The sequence below is a fragment of the Canis lupus genome, chromosome 4 (assembly GCF_011100685.1).
Source record: "Canis lupus familiaris isolate Mischka breed German Shepherd chromosome 4, alternate assembly UU_Cfam_GSD_1.0, whole genome shotgun sequence".
Lineage (NCBI taxonomy): Eukaryota > Metazoa > Chordata > Mammalia > Carnivora > Canidae > Canis > Canis lupus.
Window position 1 is genome coordinate 61070527 of NC_049225.1, and position 13465 is coordinate 61083991.

Consider the following 13465-nt stretch of genomic DNA (forward strand, 5'->3'; position numbering starts at 1 on the left):
AGACCCCCGTGGAGCAATTTGTAGCCAACATTTGGGGAAACTTGACAGTTTAAGTCAAACTTCCTGCAATCTCAGGAGGAATCTGTTTCCAAGAAAACAGACTATGGTGAGTAAGCAAACAGTGTTCAGATCAAATTTGCATGCAGACTGAATAGTGAATCATGCCTGGGGTTTGTGAGAAAGGTGACAATCTGTGAGCAGGTGTTCGTTTCGTCCACGTTTTCCTGCAGCTAAGTAAAACTAGCGTTGCACGTAATGTTCATTTCTTTCCTACTTCCGTAGCTACGAACAGTGGTTTTGGCTTACCGGTTTTGCATCCCCTTTAGATAAACTATTGCTTTGAGGAGAAGGAAGGTAAAATCACAAATCTGTTAAAATGTCTTTTTCCAATGCCCTCACAGGTGATGCTGTGTGTTGGTGGGCTCTGAAAAAGAATCGAACCTGTGGGTTGAAGCCATTGCAGCAGAACTGGTAGGGTGAGCCATAGCAAGGCCTGGGAAAAGTCCTACATTGTTCTAGGCGGTTAGGTTAAACACCAAAGGGGGAAATATTGCCAGTAGATATTCTGCAAAGTGAAAATGGAAGGCAATTGACAAGAACAGGTTTTAGGAAACTAGGACTTTAGCCCCTTGTTCTAGTTATCTATTGCTGTATAGTCTCATTCCTTACCGCCCTATTCACTAGTGGCTTAAAGCACCTCCAACCATTTAATCACACTCATGGATTCGGGGGAGGTCAGGAAGTCAGGGGAAGCTCACTCCTGCTTCACAGTGTCTGGGACTTCAGGTGGGAAAATGAGAAGCTTGAAGCGACTCAGTAGCCAGGGCTGGAATCGTGTGAAGGCCTGCTTGCCCCTGTGTGGAGGTTAACAAGGGCCACCGCACTGGGCTCTCAGTGGGGCTGTTCTCGGGAACATCTCACAGGGTTTTCCATGTGGGCTCCCTGCTTCCTCACATCACAATGACTGGGTTCCAAGAGGACCAACCAAGCAGATGATGCAACTCTTCATGACCTCGGCAGTTACGTGGGGGGCATCCTCATAAGGCCTGACCTGACTTCAGCCTCTCTCTGACCTCATCTCCTACATCCTGTCCTTGGCTCTTTGCGTTCTGGCCACACGGGCCTCCTTTCTGTTCTCCACCACATGGAGCTCTTTCTCACCTGGGAATCTTTTAGCATGCTATTCCTTCTGCCTGGACTTCTCTGCCCCTCTTTGTATGGCTCTTCCCAAAAGGGAGGATGGAAGCAGGGTTATTTTCTGTTTTCAACTTCTTTGGCCCTGTTTCTGCAAGCTGTCAGAGATGCACGGAGCGAATGGGCAGCCAAGCATGTATGCTTTTCCTTGCTCACACCCTCTGCCTTGGATCCACTGACCTTGACAGAGCGGTTATGGGAAATGTCAGCCTCCCACATAATGGGACCTCCTTTTTACCCTTCCTATGTCTGGGCAGCAGGATGAGAGAACGGAGAATCACGGACTCCGGCAGCCTTGATGTCCCCAGATGCTGGTGGTCTGCTTCTGATGTGAAAGATGACAAGTCTGATAGGTGGTTCTTCTTTTCAGATGGGCCACTGCCACTGCCACCCATATGCCCCCACCCCTGCAAGTGACTGCCTCCTCACAGTAGGGACAGAGGGGCATATTATAAGGGGTGCAATTATCTCTGAAGGACACCAGGAGCTGGGAGCAGGTCAGTCACATTTACACACATTGAAGGGACTTTTCTTGGAACTAAGATAAATCTACTGTTTTAAACATTTAAATCCTTCCCTCAAGCAGCAACCTCAATATTGACAATTGTATCTTCTCAAAAGAAACACTTTCTTATAATCCAGGGATTGGTCAACTTTTCTGTAAAGGCCTAAATAGCAAATAGTTAGATTTTGCAGGCCATATGGTCTCTGTTGCAATGACTCAAATCTACTTCATTATATAAACAAATGAGTGTGACTGTGTTTCAGTAAAACCTGATTTATGGACACTGAAATTCACATTTGATACAATTTTCATACATCACTGACTATTCTTCTTTCGATATCTTTTTAACCATTTAAAAAGTAAAAACCAATCGTTTCTCATGAACTGTACAAAAATAAGCATCAGGGCCAGGTTTGGCTCCCTGCCCCTAGCAATTTAACTCATTACTCTAGAATACTCAGTTCCCTATAATTTACATCAGTAGAATGATTTTCCAGGGACTACCTGGCCTGATGCAGTGTTTTTCCAGTATCTATACCAGGGTTACACTCCTCTCTGCTCTGTTAACTGTATGTTTTCTTTAAATCTCAACTTGGTACTTCTATTTTTGATTTTTTGAGGATACTCCAGGTTGTTTTCCATAATGTCTATGCCAATTTATAATCCTACCAACATGTACAGAAGGATTCCCTTTTCTCCACATCCTCACCAACACCTGTTGTTTTTGTGTAGTTGATTTTAGCCATCAATCTGTAGCTTTGATTTGCGTTTCCCTGATTGAGCATCTTTATATGTACCTGTTGGCCATGTTTATGTCTTTTTGGAGGAGATGTCTGTCCAGTTCCTCTGCCCATTTTAAAAGCAGGTTATTTATTTTCTTGCTATTCAATTGAGTTCCTTATATACTTTGGGTATCAACTTCTATTCAGATGTATGGTTTGCAAATGCTTCCTCCCATCCATAAGTTGTCATTTCCTTTTGTCAGTAGTTTCTTTCACTATGTAGAAACTGCTTATTTTTGATAAACACTATTTTGTAGGTCCACTACATCAAAATATTTATTTTTGCTTTTATTGCCTGTGCTTTTGGAGTTATATCCTGCCCCCCTACCCAAATCATTGCCCAGAACAAGACCAGAAACCAAAAGAAGCTTTTTTGCTACGTTTTCTTCTAGGAGTTTTATGATTTCAGATCTTACATTTAAGATCTTACATTTAAGTGTTTAATTCATTTGAGCTGATTTTTTTGTGGATGGTATAAGAGTCCAACTGCTTTCTTTTGTATAAGGCTGTATTTTAGCCTTAAAATGAGAAGGAAATCCTGCCATTTGCAACAACATGGATAGAACTGGAGAGCCTTGGGCTAAGCAAAATAAGCCAAACACAGAAAGTCAAATACTTTACAATCTCATTTACATGTGGAATCTAAAATAACAAACTCAGAGAAGCAGGGAGTAGAATGGTGGTTGTTAGGGATTGGAGGAGGGACAAATGGAGAGGTCATAGTTAAAGGGTACAAAGTTTTATTTATGCAAGATAAACAAGTTCTGGAGATGTACTATACAACATCATTCCTATAGCTAACAATGAAGTATATGGTATATTTAAAATTTGCTGAGAGGATAGACATTATGTCAAGTGCTCTTTTTTTATTTTTTTTTAAAGATTTTATTTATTTATTCATGAGAGACACAGAGAGAGAGAGGCAGAGACACAGGCAGAGGGAGAAGCAGGCTCCATGGAGGGAGCCTGACGTGGGACTCGATCCCGGGACTCCAGGATCACACCCTGGGCCAAAGGCAGGCACTAAACTGCTGAGCCACCCAGGGATCCCCTCAAGTGCTCCACACACACACACACACACACACACACGCACACAATAATAATAATATAGGGGGCAGGAGGAAACTTTGGGAGATTATGAACATGTTTATTATCTAGATGGTGGTGATGGTTTCACAGATATACAAGTATCACCAAATTCATCGAGTTACGTATATTGAACATGTATAGCTTTTTACATGTCAATTATACCTCAATAAAGTGGTTTCTAAGCTCAATTTGACTTTCAATCTTTAGAAAAGCCCTTTAGGAACCTTAACTGGAATTAAATTATGCCTTCTCAGAAGTTCCTGTGTTTCTTGGCACTTATCATTTGTGTTTATGTCTTCCTTTGTACAATCACATAATTACCATTCACCTCTCTTACAAGACTGTAAACGTCAAGAGATCAGAAAGCAAGTCTCTTTCATCATCCTTTGTATCCTAAGCTCTAGCAAAGTGCCTGGCACCTAGCGGGGACTGCATAAATATTTAATAAATGAATGAAATCTAGCTTCCTTTTGTCTATTTCTGCTCCTGCTCTGAAGAGATGCAGAGACCCTAAAAAATGACACTTACAAAATCAGACTAATTGCAGAGTCTATAGGAGAATTTCTTGCTTGGGTCCTAAAATGGAGGCAGCTAGATCTGAACTCAGAACTCAAATGTAGAGAAGAGTTGAATTGCAGCAGACCATTACCTCCACATTCTGCAAGCTTCACCTTTAGTAATTAGGCTGTTGTTGTTCAGAATTCTCCCTATTTCATATGGGTCTCTGCAATCATAATTATGCACTTATTTGGTGATCATTTGATTATTGTGTCTTTAGTCATGGAGGCACTATGTACACTCTGTCTAAAAATTGTCAAAATAAGGAGACTTTTAAGACAAACACAGAACTAGGAAATTGCATTAGGTAAGATAAATGAGCTGGAGAATGAGTCCATTAGGCACATTTATTTGGAGCACAGTTTTTGGCCAACTTGATTTTTAAGATCTTACTTTTGCCTTGTTCTTGCATTGTCAGATTGATACAATGGTGCCTGATGCTTCGACAAGGGTTTGGAATATGTTTAACGTATTGTTTAGGGATGATGCCAGAGAAAAGCTGATGATTTATCATTCATTCAACAAATATTTATTGAGAAACACAGGATTACAAAAATACAGTCCGTGCCTTAAAGAAACACAATGTGGAATGTGCATACCAACTTCCCTTGCCCATTCCTACCCCATCCTTGGTTTGCTCTTGAGTCTACAAATTAGTATTCGGTTGAAGTCAACTCTGGATTAGTGCAAGGTGCCCGTGACCAAAAAGGAAGTTTGCACTGATTTTCGATCAATCCCTGTGGCTGAGATGTTAGCATGAGTGAGGGAGGTGTCAGTGTCTTGGGTTCTCTCACAACCTGAGGCTCCCTTTTCTCTGTCCCCGTGTGGAATGAGATCTGACTGCAGCTGTGTGTGAGGAACCCCCTGCCAGTGATGGAAGGAAATCTGAAGGGCACAGGACTGCAGGTCAGAAACCTTGCTTTCATCTTAGCTGAGCCACAAACCCACTATATAGCCTTAGGCAAATTACTTTTCTCCCTTGGACCTTAATTTCCTATAAGAAAAAGAAAAGATGACAAATTGGGTAATGATACTTTAAGGTCAGCCTTACAATCTCACTTTCTACCCATCACTGTATGTCTATAGTTGAAAAGCCCCCACAATTCTAAGATCCATGGTTTTTAGTTTAATAACCATCCAATTTTGTTAAACTTAATTTTTCAATGTTTCCAAAAAAACCCAAATTCAACCCTTTCTCAGGTGCCTGACTGAAAACAGATGAAGATTAATAGGATTTAAGGTGTGAATTTTTTCAGCAAGGGGAAGGCTTCCCTTGGTTTTGAGGATCTTTTTGGGGGGAATCCTCTTGGAGGAGCCCCAATATGACAACAGGCAGAGGGAAAGGACTTTGATAGTTCAGAAGAGTTAACATTTATTGAGCATCTGTTAGATACCAGGCACTGTCCTAATTGCTTTGCACGGATTACCCCATTTAATCCTCTCTGCAACGGTATGTCATTCAAACAGAAAATTAAAAGAGTTCTCTTCCAACAGGCCAGCAAGGAGCAGGATGTTCAGCATCAGGATGAAAGTGTTAAGGGAGCAATTAAGAATGCATTTTTATGAGTGCATGGCTCTGCAAGGAAATGCTGGTGTTTATTTTATTCACCAAAGGTTTTTCTAAGCAGTCTTCCTGGTCCATAAGAAAGCCACTAGCTATTCCATGTCACTGCAACTTAAATCCCATGGTTAGTTATAAAAGCTAATGAAGAAGAACGAAGTGGACCCTGTGAAAGAGAAGAAAGCTTGAACAAGTAGGTAAAAGGGATGTGTGTTTGGTGTAGATTTATTAGCCCAGGGGATGGTTCATATCGTTATAAATGTGTGAGTCGCTTGGAAGAATGAGTTCAGGAAAATCAATGGAAGGGTTTTAATTCTACGATAAAGTCACTGTTTTTGTTTGCAGGAGACTCAGAAGCCAGATTATGAGCAGCTGAAACTGACAACTCTAAGCAAATGCAGGAAGTGCTGGAGACCACAAAGGGGAAGAGATAAGAGGTAGGGCTGAGGAGGGAGGTGTGCAGGAAGGGAACAGGTGGTAGAGGGAGGAGGGGAGAGAGAGAGGGAGATGGAAGAAACATCCATCTAAGAGCAGCACTCTCTTAGCTGTTCGGCCAGGTCTTTCATAGTTTCCTCAAGATCAATATTTTTCATCCTCTCAAAAAAAAAAAGTTCAATCTCATTTTATTCTAAATGCTGACTTTATCATAGAATAAAATGGACTTGAGAATTTCCATGATAATTCTATCATAGAATTGAAACAATTTCCCTCTCAGTTTTCTTCTACCCTATTAAAAAGCAGAACCCAATTGTTCACAGGTGTCTATCCTTGATTCCCTGCCATTCTAGTGTAGGGAGTCAGATAATGAACAAAATAAAAAACAAAATGACACAAATGCTAGAAGGTGGAAAGTATCAAAAAGAATAAGGCAGGACGGGTTATAAGGATTGTATGAGGTAGTGGGGACATGCCATTTTACAGAATATGGTCCCGGAGGTCTTTGTTGAGATATAATTAAGCAAAGATAGGAAGAGCTGAGGGGGTGAACTGTGAGGATGTCCAAACACCCTGGGAAGAATTGTTTCAGGCAGAAGGAACAGAAGAGCAAGAGCATGGCTTGTATTTTCCAGGAACAGCAAAGAGGTTGGTGTGGTTGGAACAGAGTGGATGAGTAGATGAGAGTAGAACTGTGAGGGAAGGGGCTGATTCTGTAAGATGTTTGGCTGACACTCTGAGTGATGAGAAGAGCCATCAAAAGGTTTTGAGCAGGGCACCTGGGTGGCTCAGTCAGTTAAAAAACTGTCTTGGGCTCAGGTCATGATCTCAGGATCCTGGGATGGAGCTGCCCTGCTCAGCTGGGGGTCTGCTTTTCCCTCTCTCTGCCTCTCCCCTGCTCATGCTCACTCTCATTCTCAAATAAATAGATAAAATATTTTTTTAAAAAGATTTTGAGCAGAGAAATGACACAAGAAGTCCTGACATGCCTATTTGGAAAATATTTGTCAAGCATATCCACATCTCTCTGTCTTACTACCATCATCCTTGTCTAAGGAGCTACCATTTCTTGTTGAACTTCCTGAAAACCTCATACCTGGCTTCCACATTCTGTTACCCTCTCAAAACTGTTCTGAAGGCAGCAACCACAACGATCCCTGAAGTGTATTATCAGCACACCCCTGCTTATAATGCTTCCATGACTTCCCACTGCACTTTGAACAAAACCTAAATTCCTTCCTATCTCAGAGTCAAATTTCCTCTGCTACAGCTACTCGAGCTTTCTCTCCATTTCTCAAACCCCCAACTCTCTCTGCCTTGGGTGCTTTGTCCCTGCCCATCCTAACTATCCCTCCATTACTCTCCATCACAGCACCTTGCTCATTCTGACGTGCCACCTGTGCAGTTACTCTGGTTGTATCTATTCATTTTCTCACTTTTTAAGCCATATGTTTCTCCTGCTAGCCTGTGAACTCCACCGGGGACAGACTCCTCTGGGTCTCTTGCTCATGGCTGTCTGGCACATTGCCATTGATGCTCCAGCAAAAAAATGACTGAATGAATAAAAGAGAGGGTCATGGACAGATATGGATTGTGGAGTGACATGTATACATGTCTGTCTTAGTCAGTCTGAGCCACTGTTACTGAATACTTTAGACCAGAGGAGTTAAACAACAAACACCTTTTTCTCACCATTCTGGAGGCTGGGGAGGCCAAGGTCAAGGTGCTGGCAGACCTGGTATCTGGTGAGAGTCTTTCCTAGTTTGCAGACTACCATCTTCTCATTGATCCTCACGTGGCTGAGAAAACAATCCTTTCTCATGTCTGTTCTTCTAAAGGACACAAATACCCTTATGATAGCTTCACCCTCACCTTTCCCTAACTACATCCCAAAGGTCCCATCTCTTAGTACCATCACATTGGAGCTGAGGATTTCCACATACAAATTTTAGGGGACCATAAACATTCGGCCCGTAATAGTATTCACATGAATGGTATTATTAGGATAGAGGAAGAAAGCTTTGTAAGTAACAAAGAACCATCATTTTATATACAGTCTTAAACATTCCCCTAAAAGAAAGAAAGGGCAACAGGTGCAATGTGAATACTTGAAAAAGTGACATTCTTTTACTTTGGAAAATGATATTTTTAGTGTATTCATTTCGCCTCTAATTGTTGCAGTATTTATTTCAGTTTCCATGGGAACCCAGAGAGGGACTGCCCTACTGTCTCCACCCCTTTGGGCTTCAGCAAAGGAAAATGGACCATAAGGGAGTTTTCAAGAGCTGCTTCAAAATTCACTGTTCATCAGGTGGTTGAGGACAGCAAACACTTGTTGGGACTTGCTCGGTACCAGATGCTATGATAGGCTTTGAGGAAAAGGAGATGAAGGAGATCTAGTGCTTACCAGGGAGGAGAAGGGGCCTTTGAATACAGCGTGACAAGTGATGTGACAGTCTTTGTGCAAGGTATTACATGTTTAAAGAGAAAGAGGCCAAGGAAGCTTCTGGAGAGACAATGCCTAAATTGTGTTTGAAAATTGTCCTGGCTTTAGCCCAAAAAGGGATGAGAGGAAAGAGCAGGAAAAAAATCTCTCATCAATTGCCAATTATTTTCCTATTTCAATTCAAAAGCATTAAAAATGATTAGAATACACAAGAAAGAAATAAGAAAGAAATTAAAACCTTAGAAAAGTAAAAAATACAATCTGCCCATTGCTTATGTCCATGTATAAAGGATGGATGTAAGTCTAAGAAAATTCTGAACTACGTAAAAAGGAAATTCCTAAACATTTGTGATATTAGGTTTTCTTGGATATAAGGGATCAAAACGCCACCTTTGGGATATATTCAATAATCTTGTATGAGAGAGCATCTTGGAGTATGTATGGAGTTGGAGCAAGTGTATCAATCTGAAAAGGAGTAAACCTGAACACATGACAGACCCTCTGTAACCAATAGGAGGAATGCTGAGAATGCTACTGCCCACCTGGTTGGTCTAGGACTGGTGTTTCATCAAAACATGACCAGCTATCTATAATCATTTAAAAATAAACCAAATCCCACATGAAAAAAATGCTCAGGGATGCCTGGGTGGCTCAGCGGTTGAGCATCTGCCTTTGGCTCAGGGTGTGATCTTGGAGTGCCCAGATCAAGTTCTGCATCCAGCTCCCTGCATGGAGCCTGCTCCTCCCTCTGCCTGTGTCTCTGCCTCTCTCTCTGTCTCTCTCATGATAAATAAATAAAATCTTAAAAAAAAAAGGAAAAAATGCTCAACATTACTTGTTATTAGGGAAATACAAATTAAAACCACAATGAGATGCCACCTTATACCAGTGAGAATGGCTAAAATTAATAAGACAGAAAACAACAAATGACAAGGATGTGGAAAAAAGGGAACCCTCTTACACTGTTGGTGGGAATGCAAGCTGGTGCAACTACTCTAGAAAACAGTATGGAGATTCCTCAAGAAGTTAAAAATAGAGCTACCCTACAACCCAACAATTGCATTACTAGATATTTACTCCAAAGATACAAATGTAGTGATCTGAAGGGGTACCTGCACCCCAATGTCCATAGCAGCAATGTCCACAATAGCCAAACCATGGAAGGAGCCAAGATGTCCATCGAGAGATGAATGGATAAAGAAGATGTGGTATAAAGATACAATGGGAGCGGCCCGGGTGGCTCAGGGGTTTAGCGCCACCTTCAGCCCAGGGCCTGATACTGGGGACCCGGGATCCTGTCCCACGTCAGGCTCCCTGCATGGAGCCTGCTTCTCCCTCTGCCTGTGTCTCTGCCTCTCTCTCTTTCTGCGTCTTTCAAGAATAAATAAATAAATAAAATATTTTTTTTAAAGATACAATGGAATATTGCTCAGCCATCAGAAAGGTTGAATACTTACCACTTACATTTACATGGTTGGAACTGGAGGGTATTATGCTAAGTAAAATAAGTCAATCAGAGAAAGATAATTATCATATGGTTTCACTCATATGTGGAATATAAGAAAAAGTGGAGAAGAATCACTTCCCAAAAGTGGAGGGAAAACTGGAATGGGAAGAAATTAGAGAGAGAGACAAACCATAAGAGACTCAACTCTGGGAAACAAATTGAGGGTCGCTGGAGGGGAGGAGGTTAGGGGATGGGGTAACTGGGTGACAGGCATGAAGGAGGGGACTTGATGTGATGAGCACTGGGTATTATATGCTATTGATAAATTATTGAACACAAAACAAAGCAAAACAAAACCCCCAAATCCTTTGTAGATAGTGTCTCAACAACATGAATGAGAGGCTTAGTCCCTAGGGACCTTCAATCCCCTTTTCTTGCTTTCTCCCTGCCACTTTTCAAACTGCAGGTGCTCCCTGCCCTCTCTTTCCCTAAATCCTGTGTCCTTTCTGTTACCCTTATCCATGTTATTTCCTCTTGATCTTGCACATCCCAAGAATGATAGGGCTGATCTCCCTTCCAGGGGGAGGATCCTCAAAAGCTAATTATTTTCATTTTGTCACACGGTTAATAGGATCTGCAAAACTCAATTCTACTACAGACACAGAATCTTAAATGTGAGAAGGAAATTGGGGATCTTAGCACAATGCTCTTGCTCTACAGATAGATGAGAAATCTGAGGTACCTAGAGGAAAGGCTGGAAGAGCTTCTCAGGGCCAGGAACCATCTGACAGTAGAGGCCATATGTTCATATTTTAAAAGCTAAACTCTCTTGAATGAGGCTCAAAACCTAATTTCCTTCCACTGAATTTCTGTCCCCAGAAGATTCTATTGTGTCTCAGTGGCATGACAATGCTGCCTTAAGGATTCTCCTCATGGAGCCAGAATGCATTTTTTCATTTCTATTTTTTATGTTTGAAAATGGTAACAACATTTTTAAGAATTGCCTTCCTTGTTGGCATTTTTATTAATTCTTTCCCCCAACTACCCAAAGTAATTAAATGCATAATAGAGAACAAAATGTATAGAATCATCCAAAAGCCTATTCTTGGTTATGATCTGCCAAATTAAAAACTTGCCTTTAGCAAAGTAACATCTGCAGGGAGAGAGCTTAGAACAAACAATAATAATAACAAGATGCCTGACAGCGAGACTAGAGGTTTGCGTGTCTCTACTCACTCAAGCCTGCAATGCTCCTGTGAATGAAGTACCTCAGTATTTTTATTTCACAGATAAGCAAAGGTTTGGAGGGGTTTGGCTCCAGGTCCGATGGTAGAGCCAGCATCAAAGCTCAGGTATGGTCTAATTAAAGTCTGAGCTCTTTATCTTTCCATTTTGCTCATTGAAAGACTAAATAAATTGATTCGAAGGTGGAATCATTTTATATCCTCATTCTCACTCTCTAGATGTCATAGATGGATGCAACAAGAAAAGGAAGTTTCGACTGTGTGTAGAGCTTGAAAAGGACTTAATTTCAGTGGACTCTTTCCTATGGGCTGTGACAAGGCTCATTAGAGAGGCTGGCTGGGGTAGATCAACCAAAGTGCCACAGGAAACAGTTTCAATATTTTAACAATTCCTGCCCTGCAATTCTATCTGCTGTTTCTCCCTTTCCTCGAGCATGTGTCTGCTCAGAATATTTTTGGATTCTTCAACCAATAGCTAAGTCAATCCTTCCTTAGCATGTCTTGTGGACTCACTGGTCAGACACAAACTGACACACACTCACAGAGGCACATTATGATTTGCTTCTTTTGATTCATAATTCATTGTCAGTGTCTTTCTGGTTCAATTACTAACATAAAACTATCCCTACATACATTTCATTGTTATTACAATTCTGCTTCTCCATTAACTTTTAATTATTGTTATGATAAATAAAACAACAGTCTCTGTGAAGTCATTGGGCTTTAATGAGGATCCTAAGCATAATATAATTTCTCTTATTCTCTCATAAACCCATAGAGAAATCCATATAGTATTAGCAATCACTTATTCAAGGGAATATGTTTTTCTGTAACTTCTTTGTGGACATACTGGCTTACTCCAATGGAGGGTCCTCTAGGAAAGACTGCAGGCTTGGTGGTGGCCATCCATGGTCATGGTGTTAATGATGCAAATAGCTCTTTCATTACCATTTCCAATTTCTCATCCAAGGTCTCAGTAATTTACTTTTAGGTGCCTTGGAGACATTGCTTTTTAGATGGCTTTCAGCTAAAGCAAATTAAGTTTAAAACTAAACTCATTGTTATTCTAGGACTATGTTCAATTTGGCGGTCAACAGCCACACTGAGTACATGAGATACACATAGTCTGAACTGAGATGTACTGTGAGTATAACACTTCAGCTTCAAAGACTGACTATTAAAAGGCAAAAATAGCTCATTGATAATTTTTATATTAATTACATGCTGAAATGATAATATTTTGTAGTCAATAATTAAACACATGATTAAAATGCATTTCACCTGTTTTTAATCTTTAAAATATGGCTATTAGAAAATGTAAAGTTTTGTATGTGATTTGGATATTTCTATTGGACAGTTTTGGGCTAAAAGATCGAATCTAGGGGGTACTATCTAATCCCATTCCTTTTTTTTAATGAGTGAAGAGTGATAATAATAGCTCATTATTGAATCAGTTTTGCACAACTGATATATGGCCTGGCACTTACATGCACAATCTCCTCTAGTCTTTAGTGCAATCCTATGTGGTAGGTACCTTGGTTATGCCCATTTTTGAGCTGAAGTCTATGGAGAGGACACAGCTTGTCTAGTGTCATTTAACTTATGACTTGGATGCTCTGCAGAGCTTTAATTTCTGTGAATGATAGAGTACATAGCACTTCCACGATATTGCCATAAGGATATCTCCATGGCTGTCTCTCACTCAGCCCACCTTTCTCTGATAGCCACTGTACTATGGACTTCTCCCCAACTGACTTTGCCCCCAATTTCTGGTCTCATTTTCACTTTAAAAAGAACATATAGTCAATTTAAAAGAAAAAGTCAGGGCAGCCTGGGTGGCTCAGCGGTTTGGTGCCGCCTTCAGCCCAGGTTGTGATTCTGGAAACCCGGGATCGAGTCCCACGTCAGGCTTACTGCATGGAGCCTGCTTCTCCCTCTGTCTGTGTCTCTGCCTCTCTCTCTCTCTCTCTCATAAATAAATAAAATCTTTAAAAAAGTAAATAAAAATAAAAGAAAATGTCATTCCCTGAGCAGGGACCTCTACAATTACTACATAATCTAACAAAGGGAAATGGCAAAACGGAAAGCTCTGTGATGGAAGGTGAGTTTCCATTGTGCTTAAAGCTACATCCTGTCATGGCAACACATATATGCACACATGGGCACACACATTGCAGATCCTTCTGGATCCTTCTGTGCACAAT